Source organism: Budorcas taxicolor, chromosome 20, assembly GCF_023091745.1.
Source record: "Budorcas taxicolor isolate Tak-1 chromosome 20, Takin1.1, whole genome shotgun sequence".
Lineage (NCBI taxonomy): Eukaryota > Metazoa > Chordata > Mammalia > Artiodactyla > Bovidae > Budorcas > Budorcas taxicolor.
The window spans coordinates 7,994,556-8,010,995 of record NC_068929.1 but is presented as its reverse complement, the minus strand read 5'-3'; positions in this window follow the sequence as shown (position 1 = coordinate 8,010,995).

The following is a 16,440-nucleotide window of genomic DNA, read 5'->3' as shown; positions in this document are numbered from 1 at the left end:
CAGGGGAAGAGGCATGAAGTGCGTCTGCTTAGGGCTCAGCCCAGAGGTGTGGGGAGTGTTTGTTGAATGAACAAATCTATCTCCTTCCTATCAAGTTGTTTTCCCTGCGCTGTCTCCCCACGTATCTCCAGCTCTGGCCCAGGGCTGCCCCTGCCTCCCGGGTCAGCCAGGAGCTCTCCTGCCAGGCCCTGCCCAGTGCAGGCCAGCACAGGGCAGGTGGGCAGGGGACTGCAGGAGCTGTAGGTCAGCATCTCCACATCGACCGCACCAGGGTCCCTATGGGACACGTGCCCTCCTATCCAGCTTCCTTTCCTGTTCCTTGTGACCAAGCTACACTTGTCACGGGTCAGACCTTTACAATACTTCCAGGACAAACTTCCTAAAACACAGGCAGACCATGCCACACCCGCTTTAAAGGCCGTCAGTGGCTCCCACCTCCTGGGATACAGCTTCAAGCCTGCTGTATCCCAGGCCATTTTCTGGGTTTACCCCTACCCCGACAGCCCATGGGTCCTGCGGCCCCTGCCCCGACATCCCACACCGTGCTATCCTCAGATGCCCTCGCTGTCTCTTCTCTAAGCTTCAACACTCTGCTCAGGCCTCGGAGGGGCTGGGAGGGCACAGCCTTGCTCACTCTCCTTCCAGGAAGAGGGGCCTGAGGCGGGGACACGTTTAGCTTATGGGGACTCTGTCTCCGGCAGGGGAAGAAACAGCAGATGTCTTCTGCTCCTCCGAGTGACCCTTGGGCCTCGAAGAATGGCAGGAAGCAGTTCTGGGCCCTGCTAATTAGCTCTGGCCGGTTTCCCTCAGGCCTGGCAAAGGGCTGGGTGGGAGTGCCTTTGGGTCCTCCTTAGCTTGTCACCTTGGCCTTTCTCCCACCTTCCAAACGCTTCCTTCCTCTTCCTTCTCCAGCAGGGCTCATGTGATAGCAAGCCTGCAGGTGGGCCGACGGCCCAGGCAGAGGAAGCCGGGCTGCTCTCCAGTCTGGGTTTGCTGTGAACAGCTCTTCTTTTCTCCAGCAGAGTTTTGAGGATACCTCACCTTGGTCAGGAATGGCTTATTTCTCAGGAACAGAAAACCCCATCAAGATAACTGGAATCAGTAGGGGAACAACATGGGACCCGGGGACCAGGTAGCCACACGCCTGTGGAGGAAAACTGTCAGACACCAAGGTGGTTGCGCCCTCCCTCCATCTGGGACCACCTCTCTCAGGCCATCTGTACCCTTTTCCTTTTTCTTTCTTTACTTTCAAATTTTTTTTTAATATTTATTTATTTAGTTGCCCTGGGTCTTAGTTGCAGGATCTAGTTCCCTGACCAGAGATCAAACCCAGGTCCCCTGCATTGAGAGCACAGTCTTAGCCACTAGACCACCAGGGAAGTCCCTGAACCCTTTTTCTGATTGGAGATCACCTCCCTTTGTTTGCTCCTTAGGGCCCACAGATGGCAACCTTGTTCTTAAACCTTTCATGGGCCCCCAGGCCCAGCCAAGGAAGCAGTTTTCTTCATATCTGAGAGTAAGAATTACCATCATTACATAACTGCAAACACCCAGCCACAAACATTTGCACCCCAGTTGTGTAGCGGGCACTGGTCTAAGGCCTTCAAGTGGGCTTTCTCATTTAATTTTCAAAATAACACTACAAGACAGGTTTTATCAATATCCTCACCATAGAAGGGAATAGAAGCTCAGAGTGAATGAGTAACTTGCCTATGATCACTCTACGCATGAGCGGGGAGGTTGGGGTTTGAATTCGGGCAGCCCAGCTGCAAGGTCTGTGTCCTGGAACTGACTGGCCCCACCGCGCCTCTGAACGACTGTCTTGGATCGGATGCCCCTTCCTGGCCCCATCACTGATGGCCACAAGGGTGGGGTGTGTCTCGGCACCCTGGCCTGTGGGAGGAGGAGGGGACAGGAGGGGAACAGAAATTCCTCCAGAGTGGAGATTTTGTTTTCTTGTGCCCTGACATATCCATTGCCTATAACAGCGCCTGGAATGCTGCTGGCACTCAGGGGGGTTGTTGAATGAATGAAACCCAGCAACCTGGACTTGTTCTGCCAAACAAAGAGAAAGAGATGTAGTCTAATCAGGATTATATACAACCGTCTCACCCTTCAAATAAAGATTACTTTTCTCTGCAAGGGCCTCCTCTTCACTGGTTTAATCCAGGAGCCCCATCAATGATGGCCACAGGGATGGGGTTCTGCTCAAGGCGATGCCATAGGATGACACTGTTTAGTCACTAAGTCGTGTCTGACTCTTTTGAGACCCTATGGGCTATAGACCGTCAGGCTTCTCTGTCTATGGGTTTTCCCAAGCAAGAACACTGGAGTGGTTTGCCATCTCCTTCTCCAGGGGATCTTCCCGACCCAGGGATCGAACCCCCGTGTCCTGCATTGGCAGGCTGGTTCCTTAGCACTGAGCCACCAGGCCCACCACAGGACGTGAGTAGCCATAAAAAACAACAGGCTCTGAGCTCAACCTGGAGGACTGGCAGGTCCAAGAGCAGGCCTGAGTGTCTTTCAGACTCTTCCTTTACCACCTTAAGGAGCCCTGTGACTTACACACATTTCTTCCCAGTTATTTGAACATGAAACCCTCTGTTCTGAAGGCATCTTGTGAGCCCAGTAGGATGAACAATACACTATGAGGAATAAAATTTCAGTCAATCAATTTGTTTGCACTGATTTCATTTGAACAGTACTTACAGTCAGGAGCCCAAGGAGAGTGTCTGGTTCCCCTCAGCACCTCTGAGCTTACAGGGGCGTCTGGAGCGGCCCATCCACCATGCTCTCTGCCCACCTTCATTAACCTTGCTTGTTGGAAATCTCGCCTATGAACCCCTTGTACCTCCAGGCCTCCTCAGCCTCTGGTCAGTCTTGGAGCTGGAGCTTCCCACGCTCAGGCTGAGGCCTGGCCTCAACCCCTTCCTTTCATGTGGTGGTGTAGAATGCAACTACATCTCCCTACGCAGGTTCCAGGCAGCATATGAAGCTCAAAAACAATTGTGGAAGATTGCACTAATTATTTTCTTTTCGTCTAGTGAATCTGGAGGTTGGGATCTTAGATCAGGATATGCAAATGAAAGAAAATGAGACAGCATTTGTCAACCACTGGGCTTCTTTGGTGCCAGGCAGGTGGCTCCATGCTCTGAAGGTTCTCATCGTCAAGGCCCTTTCCGGGTTCCTCTTAGCTTCCTGATGAATCTCTCATCTTCTGGAACTTTCTTTTCAAGGCATTTTTTTAAAAAAATTCATTATCCTTTGTTTTTTTCTTTATACATTGATGCACGTGTGCATGCCAAGTCGCTTCAGTCATGTCCAACTCTTTGCAACCCTATGGAATAGCCCACCAGGGTCCTCTATCCCTGGGGATTCTCCAGGCAAGAATACTGGAGTGGGCTGCCATGTTCTCCTCCAGGAGATCTTCCCGACCCAGGGACTGAACTCACGTCTCCTGCAGCTCGTGCATAGCAGGTGGATTCTTTACCACTGAACCATCGAGGAAGCCCCTTTATACACTGGTTAATAGAATTAACCAATTAATTAGATTTTAATTCTATTAATATAATTAAATCTAATATTATTAAAAACCTGTTTATACATACATATATATATTTGCTTGTTCTTAATCATTCACTCCAAGCAAAAATGATGCTTGATCTGAGTGTCTGAGTGTCAGCTTGGCCTGAGAATCCACTTTTCCCCTCTGCCACCACCAAGGAGCATCCTGGCTCGGATGTCTGGTCCCTGTCTCTCCAGGCCCCCCTCCTCTTCCTACCTGGCTTGGTGCTGCACTGTACTGACCTGTGTGCGCTTCATCAGAGGCCTTTCATGTCCTTTGACTTCCAGCTGGGTGGCCCATTGGGTGGGGCTGGCAGCAGAAGCAGAGGCAGGAGAGTGAATTCATCAGTTGATCACCGTGGCCCTGGCCTGGGCAGCCCTCTCCACAGAACCTCTGGCTTCTGCTCAATGGCTTCCTCCCCTCTTACCTTCAGGCCAAGAGTGGGTTATCCCGTTGCTTCCAGCATTTACCTGTCCCTCTGAAACTGAAACTATAAGCCCTCTTTGGGAGACCTGCTTCCCTTGTACCATCTGTTTCCTGGGACCTGCACTGACAGGGCCACTTGGCTTCCCTCCCCGCCCTGCCCCTCCCAGGAAGGATCTGTTGCTGACAATTCCTTGGGGGGTGTGTGATGCCAGTTTGGGAGAAAAGAGGAGAGAGGGGAGATTCTGGCAGATCTGTGGGGCACAGAGGACACAGGTAGAAGAAAAAAGAGGATTTTGAGAAAAGTCATTGCACATTACACATTACCAAGAAGCTCAGCTACTCTGAGTATCCTGTCTGGGTCGCATGGGGCTTCTGACCTCAGCAGTGGGCCTGGACCCAGTGGGCACAAGCCCAGCATGCTGATTCCCAAGTTAGCTTATCCTGTGGCCTCTCCAGTGTGACTGATCTTGAAACCCCTACTTCTGTTATCCTACCACTCCCCAAAAGGAACCACCCACAACTAAACTTCACCCCCTTAAAGTAGACCTGAGACAAATCGCCAGGCTTCGAGGCAACCGGTGGAGGGCTTGGCAAAGGAAACTTCTCACACTTCCATGCTGAAAAGCCACCTCCACACCAGCATCCCAGGGCAGGATGTGTTTGATGCCCCCTGCAGAGAACCCGGGTTAAAATAGCACGGGAACTGACTGTGCCCTGCACCCAATCCCAGGCACTGGGGAGTCAGATGGCTCAGACATGGGGTCTGCTCGCCAGGAGCAGCGGAGGAGGCGGGCGCCCAGGCAACTGTGACATAGTGGAAATCTTGACACAGAGGCCCTGCTGGGCTGAGGTCTGACTCTGGGAGCATCTCAGAGGGGCCTATGGCTTCCTAGAGGAGGAGCAAACTTCTGCACCAAGCGTTAACCCATAAGGAAGAATCGGTAGTAGAGGAAAGGGAGGGGTGATGAAAAGGCTGTTCTAGGCAGAGGGCTTCCCAGGCGGTGCTGGTGGTAAAGAATCTGCCTGCAGTGCAGGAGACGTAAGATACACGGGTTCAGTCCCTGGGTTGGGAAGACCCCCTGGAGGAAGGCATGACTACCCACTCCAGTTTACTCTTGCCTGGAGAATTTCATGGACAGAGGAGCCTGGCGGGCTACAGTCCATGGGGTCACGAAGAGTCGGACGTGACTGAAGTGACTCGGCACACACACAGGTAGAGGGCACAGCAAGTCTAAGGCTAGAACCAGCCTGGGGCACAGGAAAATGGAACTGGCTGCTGTAGCTGGGTCGTTATGTGGGGGCCGCATGTGTGGGTGGGAAGGCAAAAGAGCCTGGCGGGGCTGGGTCCAGGGGAGCCTTGAATATCATTCCCGTGGGGTTGACTGCTAACCTGTGGGTTAAGCTGTGCCCTACTGCAAGGGTCAGGCAGGGTATATTGGAGGGTCACTTGGAGGCTGTGGGAAAGTGCAACAGAAGGGAGATCCTGAAAGCAGGAGGACCAGCTGGAAGGCTGCTGTCACACACGAGGGGAATGGTGGGGGAGGGATGCAGACATGTGGTGATATGAGGTCTCACAGGGCTTGGCTCCTGTTCTCCAGGTGAGTGTCATTTCCAGGGGCCACGGGGAAGCAAGCCAGGTTATGCCAGGAGTGATGGTCTCATGTTAACACTGAGTGAGGCTTTGATTCCCTATCCTGCCCTCAGCTCCAGCCAGCAGCCCAAGGAGACAGAGGTGAACGGAAGAGGAGGAACGGGCTGCTGGAAGTCAGGTGCCCATCGGTGCTCTGTGTCTAGGGTCCAGGTCCCATCGTGTCTACAGTCCTCCAGGCTGGGTGCTCCTGGACTTAGAGGACAATGGGGCTGTGAGGTTTTGGGCCCAGACAGGGCTTCTGGCTCACAGGAATGGGAGTGGGCTCTGGCTGTGGTTGTCTGCCCCCACCCTGAGTTGGTTCATGCCACCCTTGGGAGGGGATGTCCAACACAGAGCCATGTCTGGCCCAGATTTCTCTCTGTCCTCTCTCCCAGGTCACAGTGTGGACTGACACAAACAGGGAAGGGCTGATCCGAGCAGGTCCCAGCCCCGCACACCGGAACTGGAATGAGAGACCAGAGCCGGGAGAGGCGGGCACAGAGGTGCACAGCTGCGGAGGTCCAGCGGGCCACGGCGGGCCAGGAGAAGGCCAGAGCCGTGAGGAAAAACGCACAGAGGCGGTGGGGGGAGCCGGGGGCGGGAGGATAACAACAACAGTGGCCCAGAGCCGAAGCAGGCAGGGCTCAGGCAGGTCACCTCATGGGTGGAAAAGAGGGTGACTCTGTCGCCCCCAAAGCCCTGCAAGGCTATCCCCATGCCTCTAGGCCAGAGTCCCCCATTACTTTCCTGTGTATCTTATATCAAACCCCTGTCATACCATAACCAACAGAACCAACCAGATGGGGTGGGGACCTGTCCACTCCCAGCTGCATTTACACCTCTCCCAGGGCCTGAGGAACCCTGGTGGCCCTCCCAGATAGCACCCTCCAGCGGGGCACCACTGGGGCACATGTGGAGGGACACAGACAAGCCTTTTCTTTAAAAATTTAATATTTATGCATCAACTTTAAGATGCATGAGAAAAATTACATTCCTAGCCCACAGTATATGTGGTTCAAGGGTACAGTTTAGAATGAGGAGGTGCTTCAGTTGTGTTCAACTCTGCCATGCCATGGACTGTAGCCCGCCAGCCTCCTCTGTCCATGGGATTCTCCAGGCAGGAATATTGGAGTGGGTAGCCACTCCCTTCTCCAGAGAATTTTCAGAATCCAGGGATGCAACCCGCATCTCTGGTATCTCCTCCATTCACAGGCAGGTTCTTTATCACTAGCGCCACCTAGGAAGCCCAGAATGTGGATACATTTAATTAAATAAAAAGTGGACGGTGATAAAAGATGAATGTGAAGCCTCAGAACAGGGTGATGTTGAACTTAAAATACTGACATTCAAAGAAAAAAGATGCCCTTGGTGGTCCTCTCTTCTCCACCATGCTTCATGCCTGAGCTGCTCACTTCCACTTGAATGCTTCTCAAAACGGCAGATTACTAGCTATGCGGTGGCCATGAGCCACAGCCCCTCTAGATCTGGGAATCTGACTCACCGTTGCTCTACAGCTTATCCTGACAAGCACACGTCAGTCACCAATCATGCCCCTCCTGTGAACTAGGACAGAGGAGCCTGGTGGACGATAGTCCACGGGGTCACAGACACGACTGAAGCCGCTTAACACGCACACTATATCAAGTTTATCAAGACACAGCTCTTCCTCTCTGCTCAGGTCCTTCGCCTCTCTGAGCTTTACATTTCCCCATCTGTAAAGTGGGTATGCTGCTGCTGCTGCTGCTAAGTCACTTCAGTCGTGTCCGACTCTGTGCGGCCCCGTAGACGGCAGCCCACCAGGCTACCCCATCCCTGGGATTCTCCAGGCAAGAACACTGGAGTGGGTTGCCATTTCCTTCTCCAATGCATAAAGTGAAAAGTGAAAGTGAAGTTGCTCAGTTGTGCCCAACTCTTAGCGACACTATGGACTGCAGCCCACCAGGCTCCTCTGTCCATGGGATTTTCCAGGCAAGAGTACTGTAATATCCCCGTTAAATATGGAAAGCACATGGTAGATGCTTAGCAAATGTTACCTCCCTTTCCTTGACCCCCCCCTTGCCAAGTCGTCTCATATGCAATACAGATACTGTATTAGTGTAATAGAAAGAGCATGGGCTTAGGGACTTTCCTATGTGACCTTGGGCAGGGTATTTAACCTCTCTGAGCCTCAGAGCCCTCATCTGTAAAATGGGAAAAACAAGACCGTTTGTTGTGTGTTCATGGGGATAAAATGAGATGTTACTTGCAAAGTAGCCAGCACAGTATCTGCTCAAACGTCCCCTTAGAAACTCTTCTTGCCTGAACCAAAGTCATGTCTCTGTGGCTCTCTCTCAGTGCCACCCAACTGCAGAAATATCAGGGATCTGTGAACTCGTGAGCTCCGGCCTCTGCCCTGGGGGCTGTGAGAACTGCTCCCCTTGGCCGGCCCTGCGATGTCACTGGAGAGGAGTCCTCCCAGCTCGGGGGCCTCTCGGACCCCCTTCTAACCATCTTTGGTTTGTTCACTGTGTGTGTCATGGACTAAAAGCAGAGTGATCGCCTCACGTTCTTGAGCCCCGTCCAGTGTGTAGCACTCGGGATCCGGTCAGGAGTGTTCGTGGAGGGGCTGGAGGGAAGTCTGGAATGGCGGTATTCGCAGGATGGCAGGCTTCTCTCTCAGCCTGCCGATATGTTTTGCAAGGGGCTCCCTTGGGCAGCATTATCTGGCTAGTTCCAGAAATGCACACGGTGGCCTGGGGCCTGGGGCCCATGCGCCAGCTGGGAGGGGTGTCATCAGCAAGGCCTGTGCGGAATCCTCACCCCGGGGCCTTGGGGCACAACACTCAAGCTGCCCAGTGCACCCAGGTAACATGGCTGGGGCCACAGTCCTGCAGGCAGGAGCCAGAACCACTGGCTGTCCCAGCAGGTGCAGGGCAACTCTCCAAGATCATCGTCAGAGCAGCTGCCGGCTCTGCAATGTGGGGCCGGGGTCCACGGCCCGCATACCCCTTCTCCCACGCTCCCACAGTGACCCCCTGGGAGGTACCCATGCCTCCATCATGAAGAGGAGCCTGAAGCACAGAGATGTGGGGAAACTGCTGGAAGTCACACAGCAGTCAGTGCTGAGGCTGGATCTGAACTCTCCTCTGCCCTTCTGAGCATGGGCTTGGCAGCAGATTCAGAGCTGACAGAGAAGCGACACAGGGACGTCCCACAGTGCACAGCGCACTGCAAGGGCTGGCCTCCCGTGTCTTTGGCAAGCCCAGATCAGAAGAGGGCAATCCTCACCAGGGGTCAGGGAGCCACCGCGGCTCAAGGCCCACTGGACGCCTGTTGGCCCTGCCGCGGAGAGGGCTGAGAGCAGTGAGGAGGGGCCCTGGGTCCCAAGCCCAGGACTGAACCAGAAAGCCTGTGTTCTGTGCCCAAGTGCGCTTCATGCTGGCTGTGTGACACGGGGATGTTGCCTCAACTCTCTGAATCTCTGCTCCAGAGCCTGCCAGCAGGGTGGTTACAGAGAGGGATGACTGTCCAAACGGACCTGGCACAGAGTGGGTGCCCAGCAAACCCATATCCTCACTTCTTCTTTCTCTTTCCCCTCCCTCCCTCCTTCCCTCCTTCCTGCCTTCTCTTTACCTCACTCTCTTCCTGTCTTTATTTTCTTCCCCTCCACCCCTTTCTTGGAAACTCCTCTTCAGAGACTTTGTAGAGCCTTAGTCCCCCTTCCAAGGCAGATCCCAATGCGGCAGAGGACACTCCATGGAGAGTTGACGCCCAGTCACCTTTAGCGGGTTTTGGGGGGTGGCTGATGCTCTGGGGGCCCCTCCCAGGTGCTGGGTGCAGCCACAAAGGCCGCCTTCCAGCAGGGCCGGAAAAAGCAGGGCTCCCAATCCCCCACAGACTAAACCTAGCAACAGTCAGGGTTCCTATGGCAACCCAAGACTTATTTTTAGTCCTACTTTAACATTAACATGATGTGAGGGGATCTGAGACTTACATTACTCTCTTTAAACAGTACCAAAAAGGGGGGAAGAAAAGGAAAGAGAGTCTCTTTGTCTGGAGGTATGAACCACTGCGGGGTGGAATAAAATGCCCGACCGGTGGCGTTTGCAGGGACCGTATTGGGGAAAGTCAGCGGCTCCCTGTCTCCTGTGTGGGGTGAATTTGGGGAGGACGAGGGGGTGGTGAGCTGGGTCAGCCTAACCTGGTAGAAACAGCTGCAGCCCTTTCCTTCCGCCGCCTCACGGGCTGAGTTGGGGATGGGAACAGAAAGCAGCATGGTCCCTCTGTGGGGGGGCCTCTGAGCCTCCAATCTAAGAAGTGAGGAAAAGGAGAACGCCTCAGGCGAGCTAAATAACCCTGTACGACCCTGGTGCCGGTTCCAGGGGTTCCAGCCAGATCCTTGGGGACTCAACAAGAAGCAAGTGCCGGGTATCTGCTTCCCACCCAGAAGACGCGGCAGTCACGTGTACCCCAGGAGAAGGCAGGGCTTGGACGGAGGAGAGCAGAGGTGGGTTCAGATGGACACGGCGGGAAGGATGCGGGATGCTGGCTGTGAAGATGTGAGTTCAAACCCTGCTTTACGCACAGCCAGGACAGACCTTAGAGCCGCACAGGGGCGGAGTCCAGACCTGCCTCGGGGAGCAGCCAGGCAGGGCAGATCCAGGGTGGGAGGCCCACATGGGGCCGGGGGTGCAGTGAGAGAGAGGCACCTGAGTTTGTTCTGGAAGGGAGAACCGGAGCTGAACAGACCAAGAAATGCTTCATTAGGTTTTCAGCTGTGTAGCTTAGGCTTCTGTCTCAGAAAAATTTTCTATATTGGTTGCTTTTCTGTCCAGCGAGGGCTCCTTATCCCTCTGGTATCAGATGCTGCCGCCTGGGCATAGGTCTAGCCCCTTAAAATACTCCATCCCTCGCCAGATTGATTGGTCCAAGAAGTGAGCACATGACCCAAGGACAGCCAATCAGGTTCCTTCCCTGGGACTGAGTGATAGTCGCTGGAGGAAATAGCTCTTTCTCCCCTGCGGGCTGAGCAGGGGGCTCTGACGGCCTCAGTCTCGGCCTCCTGGAGATGGGACGGCGGCAGGAGGAAAAGATCAGGCTGCCAGGGAGAAAGAAGAGAGAGTGTTCATTCACCGGCACCCACACTGCCTTCTTCACTGCTGGGTTCTTAGGCATTAAGCTCTTCTGTTTTCCCTTAAGCCAGCCTGAGTTGGCTTCTGTCTCTGACAGTTGAACCAACCTGACAAATTCAGATGGTCACTGTGTTTTCGCTAACATAACAGGACAAAAGTAGTTTGTGAATGGAGCGAGAAAAACAAAACAGAACAGTATCTCTTGTTCCCGTTATGTTTCAGGCACCACGCCTAATAACCTATGTCAGAAGCTAACCCTCATCAGCACCTTGGAAATCAAGCAGAAGTGCTACCTGCAAGGAGCTCAGAGAGGCAAAGTAACTTGCCCAGGGGCACACAGCCAGCAAATGCTAGAGCTGGACTGGTACCCAGGCCTTCCCGCAGCCTCGTTGAACCACACTGTCTTTTCTTCCTAGCTGAGGAGCAGTGACCTTAGGGCTGGTTGTCTGGATATAGCCTGGGATTCCCGCAGGTAAACCATGGACAAGCCCCAAGGGAAACACCTTTGGGTGCTGATTAAAAATGGATTCCTGGACTCTCGACTCCTGACCTCCCAGATGAGAAGTCAGACTCTCCAGCCTCCCCTCTGACCCCCTGGCACCCTCACACACTCTGACCCCCACCCTCACCCCAGCAGCCTGTGCTCCAGCCGCTGCTGTTCCCAAGATGGACCGTGAGTCCTCTGGTTGCCATGGCTTTGCCGGTGCTGTTCCTGCTGCTTGCCCTCTTTTTCCCCAACTCAGCTGACGTCAAATCTTTTTCACCGGAGCTGTCTGAGACTCCCAACATGTCCCCAGCACGCACATGCCTGGCCCTTAACCCAGGCTGAATCTGTGGCTCCCTGCCCCGGTCAAAGTCACTGACTCTAAAGGGCCATATTGGGCAAAGGTGGTGATTACGGCCCCCAGCTCCCTCCCCTGTACAAACTCTTAGGCAGACCCTCAGCGTCCTCAGGCTGCCCAGGCACTTGGCCACAGTGAAAGATGATCTGAGAGCCATTCACTCCTTTGCCTTTAAAGGCAATGCCCAGTAAATTTAGCCTGTGCTCTTAACCAGGCACAAATGGTGGGGTTTCAGGTTCCAAAAAGGGCGATGTCTTCAGGTCAGGGACCTCAGAGAAGTGTCCCCATCGCTGCATGTGAAGAGGGCTCACCCTTGAATGGGCACAGCCAGGCTGCCCCCACCCCAGGAAGAGGGAGGAGGGGCCTGGCTTCCTGGCTGGCTATCACTCATTGGATGGGACAGGTGAGATGGGACTAGGGTCGGGGCAGGGGAGAAAGCAGAGCTCTGAACCCTGCTCCAGCAGGGTCGAGCTGTAGACGCCCACCTCTAATAGCTCCCCAAGCAAGGAGCTTTTCAGCCAAAAACTGGGGACTTTCCATCTGGACAGCGTCAGATCCTTGTCTAATTCAGGCTCAACGTAAACGAGACGGGGTGGGGGTGGGGAGCCCTGGATGGTGGATCGGGAGCTGGGGGAGAGCTAGTCCCAGCCGCCTCCCCCACCACTCAGGCCATGAGCAGCAGCTCTCCATGCGGAGCCTCGGGGGCCCCTCTGTAAGCATGGCTGTGGCCCAGGCATTTGGAAGGTCCTTCCCAGCTCTGCCAATTAGAACTGCCGTGGCAGGAAGAGGACCGGGTAGAGGTGGGGGTAGCTGTTAAATTCCTGGCCATTGGGACCAGGAAGCCTGAGGCCTCAAAGAAGACTGGACATGGAGGTTTGAGAAACCACCCCAAGAATACCAGGCAGCTAGCAAACAAGGGTTGCAGGAGCTGGGTGATGCTAAATCCCAGTCCTAGCTCCACATCCTTGGGCCGCACGGGCATGAGCTTCCGTTCTGGCTTCCTCCCCTACAGTTTGCCCCACCCCATCAAAAGTCAGGGCCAGACTGTGACACCATTGTATGGGTCCCAGCTACTTTTCTCTCCATAGCCCTTACTCCACAAAAATTACCTGAAAATCATATTTTATGACAGCATCAGTATAAAGATGTATGTATCCAGAGTAGGTCATATTAATATTTTATAAGAAATGAGAACATTTTCTTTTGCCCTTGAAGGTCTAATGGGCCTTAGGCACTGTACCCATGGTGCCTGGTGGATGTTAGCCCTGGGCCCAGTGATATTTCTCAGGCTAATGTGAAACATCACATCAGCTGTTGAATCAAGCTTAACACACTTGAGAAAACCCCTCTCCTCTGAGTGTTTTCCAGAAAATCCTATTGACATTGGTGATTCCCATAGCAGATGGGACCAAGAGGCTGGCAATCTTGGGGAGGGTGGATGGGATGGGGATGGATTAGGCGGGCCAGACAGGACCTGCAGAACCTGCTGACTTCCCACCCAGTCAGATCCAGGAAGCCAAGCAGTTTGAGTCTCAGAGAACTGAGCGTCTGATTGGGTAGTGCATGGAGATGGGCTCAGGACCTGGGCCCTGCACGTGCTGGGCTGACCCCAGCTCTCATTTATTCATAACCTCTAGGTCAGACCTACGCCACACTATGTGATTGCATTTAGTGAGGGCAGGGTTGAGATCCCAGTTTCCAACAGGAAGTGTTTACTTTCTCTTTCCGACTCCATCTCCATCTCCCTGGCGTCTGCTTTACTCCAACAGAGACTGATACATCCTAGCAGTCCTATCTCTGGGCCTTTGCACATGCCATTCCCTCTGCCAAGAATCTGCTCACTTGCCCTTTTACCCCCACCCACCCCACCACCACCTCCTGCTCCACTGCTTCGAGGCCAGGGTCAGGTTTCACCTTCTCCAGGAAGCCTTCCTTGATTTGGGCCCCTTATGACCGTCCTTTCCTTTGAGCTCCCTGGACACTTGCCATCTGTACACTCATTTAACTCAATAAATATTTACCACACATCAGCCAGCCCTGGGCCAGGCCCTGTGTTGGACTCAGGGGGTAAAATGTGACTCCACCCTAGGCTGGACTGAAAGGCACTCTCATCTGGCCCTGTTGGGGAGGCAGGCATATGCAAAGGGATCCAGGATTCGGGTGGGGGAGCCCTGATGCTAAGGATGCTGGAAGGAGAGAGTCCCCACCTCTCAGGGGGCTGACACTTGAGCCTGGTGTGGAAGGATTTGTAGGCACTCTGCTGGCCTGGAGGAAAGGAGAGGTAAGGGGACAGCTAAGTGAGGAGGAGGGGAGAAAAGAAGAAAGGAGGGAAGAGAGGAGGGAGAAGGGAGGAGATGGCGAGGGAAGGAAGCATCCAGAAGCTGGGTAATTTAAAGATGTTTTCAGAGGTCTGGGCCGGGTGTGGGGAAACCAGTGTGGCAGAGTGGTGGTGACTGGAGGAGCCAGTTTTACTTACTGAAGGGGCAAAGGGGGCAGGCTGGGCTTCCCTGGTGGCTCAGGCGGCGAAGAATCTGCAGGTGGTAAAAATCGCCTGCAATGCAGGAGACTCGGGTTTAATCCCTGGGTCAGGAAGATCCTCTAGAGAAGGAAATGGCAACCCACTCCAGTATTCTTGCCTGGAAAATCCCATAGACAGAGGAGACTGACCAGCTACAGTTCATGGGATTGCAGAGTTGGACACAACTAAGCAGCTAACACTTTCACCTTCAAGGTAACAGGTGATCTGGGGGGGGCGGGGGGGGGGGGGGGGCGGGTACCAGGCAGAAGTGCTGCGGGGTGGGAGCTCTGTGGTGAGGCAGTTGGGGAAGCAGTGCCCCGACCCCTGCCACCTCCTGCCGCATGGACTCAGCGAGAAGCCATCACGCAAGGGAGCTGCTGAAGGGTCCCTGAGTGCAGGTCAGCCTCCTGGGGTGCAGGCCTGGGAGTGGAGGATGGGGGTAAATCCAGAGCATCAGAGGAGAAGTAGAGGGCAAGCAGGCATGGCTGTAGGGCCCACGGGGCCCCCTCCCAAGGCCCAATCCCTATTGCTCAGTTAAAACCCAGCTTCCCAGGCTGCCAGGGTCAGGGACCCCTCCCTCCCTGCCCATCAAGGCTCAGGTCCCTGGTAGGAAACGGTTGTTTCACTGGGTCCTATCTCATTCCAGCATTGTTAAGATGTCACTAAGTGTCATCTGAAAATAGAAACACCCCCAGGCCCACCATGGAAGCACTATGCCTGCCTGAAGCCACGCAGGCAGACCGCCCACCTGCCAACAGAAGCTGCTCTCCCCAGGCTCGTTCAGCAACAAGGGCCCGTGTTTCCTGAGAGCGCCGTGTGCCAAGTCCTGGGTTACACTTTGCAGATGGGGTCACATCACTTTACTCTCTTGCCAACTCTGGAGATCTCTTCTTCCCATTCTGTAGAAGGGAAGCTGAGGGTTAGGATGGTCATTACTTGCTCAAGATCACAGGCTAGGAACTGTTGGGAATGGTATTCACATCTGATGCCAGAAGCAGGTTTTATGAGTTTCCGAGGATGGAATGATCAGGAAACCAGTGGCTTTTCCACTGCTCTCCCAATCGCATGATCAATTGTAAGGAGAGCAAGCATTTCTTGAGTGGTTACTCTGTGCCCAGCTCTCTGCTGAGCATTCTCACATTCCCTCAGTTATTCTTCATAACATTGGAAAGTAGATATGATTCTTAGCTCCATTTTATCAGTCACGAAACTGAGGCTCAGAGAGGCTAAGCAACTTGCCCAAAGCCACACAGCAGTGAAGAAGTGGGATCGGGACTCCAAGGCCAGAACTGTTTATGCTCACCAGCCTAGGCCCTGCCCTCAGGGTGTTCCTGAGGATAATTTGGTGACCTTTTTCTTAGAAAGGCTTTTCAGAAAACTCACCCTGGTCTCCCGTTTCTATAAACTTCCAAAGAGGCAAAGCCAGGTGATGGTGACCACAGAGAGGAGTGTCCTGGCCCAACCGTACTCGCGTGATGGGGCAGCTCAGCCACGCTCCCTGACCCTGTCCACTTCAGTGAGAAGAGGGTGCCTTGGGGAACGGTGGTGCAGAGGGACCCAGTCTTGCCGACGGTTCCTGAAGACAGCAGATGAAGAAGACCACCATGGTTCCCTCCCTCCCTGGTTATTACAAGCTGAATTGTGTCACTTCTAAATTCGTATGTCGATGTCCTAACTCAGTACTTCAAAATGAGACCTTATTTGGAGACGGGGTCTTTGCAGGGGTAATCAAGTTAAAATGAGTCCATTAGGTTGGGACCTAAATCCAGGATGACTGGTGTCCCTATAAAAAGGGGAAATTTGGATACAGAGAGTGGGGCAGAGGGGAGGCACACACTCGCAGGTTGCAAGCATGCACGCACACACAGAGGACACCGCCTGAAGACGAAGACTTAGACCAGGGTGATGCTCCCTCAAGCTAAGGAACCCTGAATACTGCTGTTAACTACCAGCAGCTAGGAGAGAGGCCAGGAATAGACCCTCCCTGCCAGCCACCAGAGAGAACAACCCGCCGACACCCTGATCTCAGCCACCAGCCTCCAGAAAACTACATGTACATCGTCTGCTGCAGAAACCACTCAGTTTGGGGCACTCTGTTACAGCAGCCCTAGCAAATTAGCACCCAGCCTTTTCTGCGAGGGACAGGTCTTCTTCACCAGCCATCTGTTTTCCCACCCTATTTCTGATTCCCATTCCCTGGCAGGCCGTGCGAGACAGGGAGGTCCCAGACAGAGCACGTCTTCAAGAGCAGATCGACCCTGCTGTGGTCCCCAGCTCCAGGCAGACAGACCTTTGAATGAGTGACCCACCCACCAACCTCTGAGGGGTACTTTGGAGACGCCCGCATT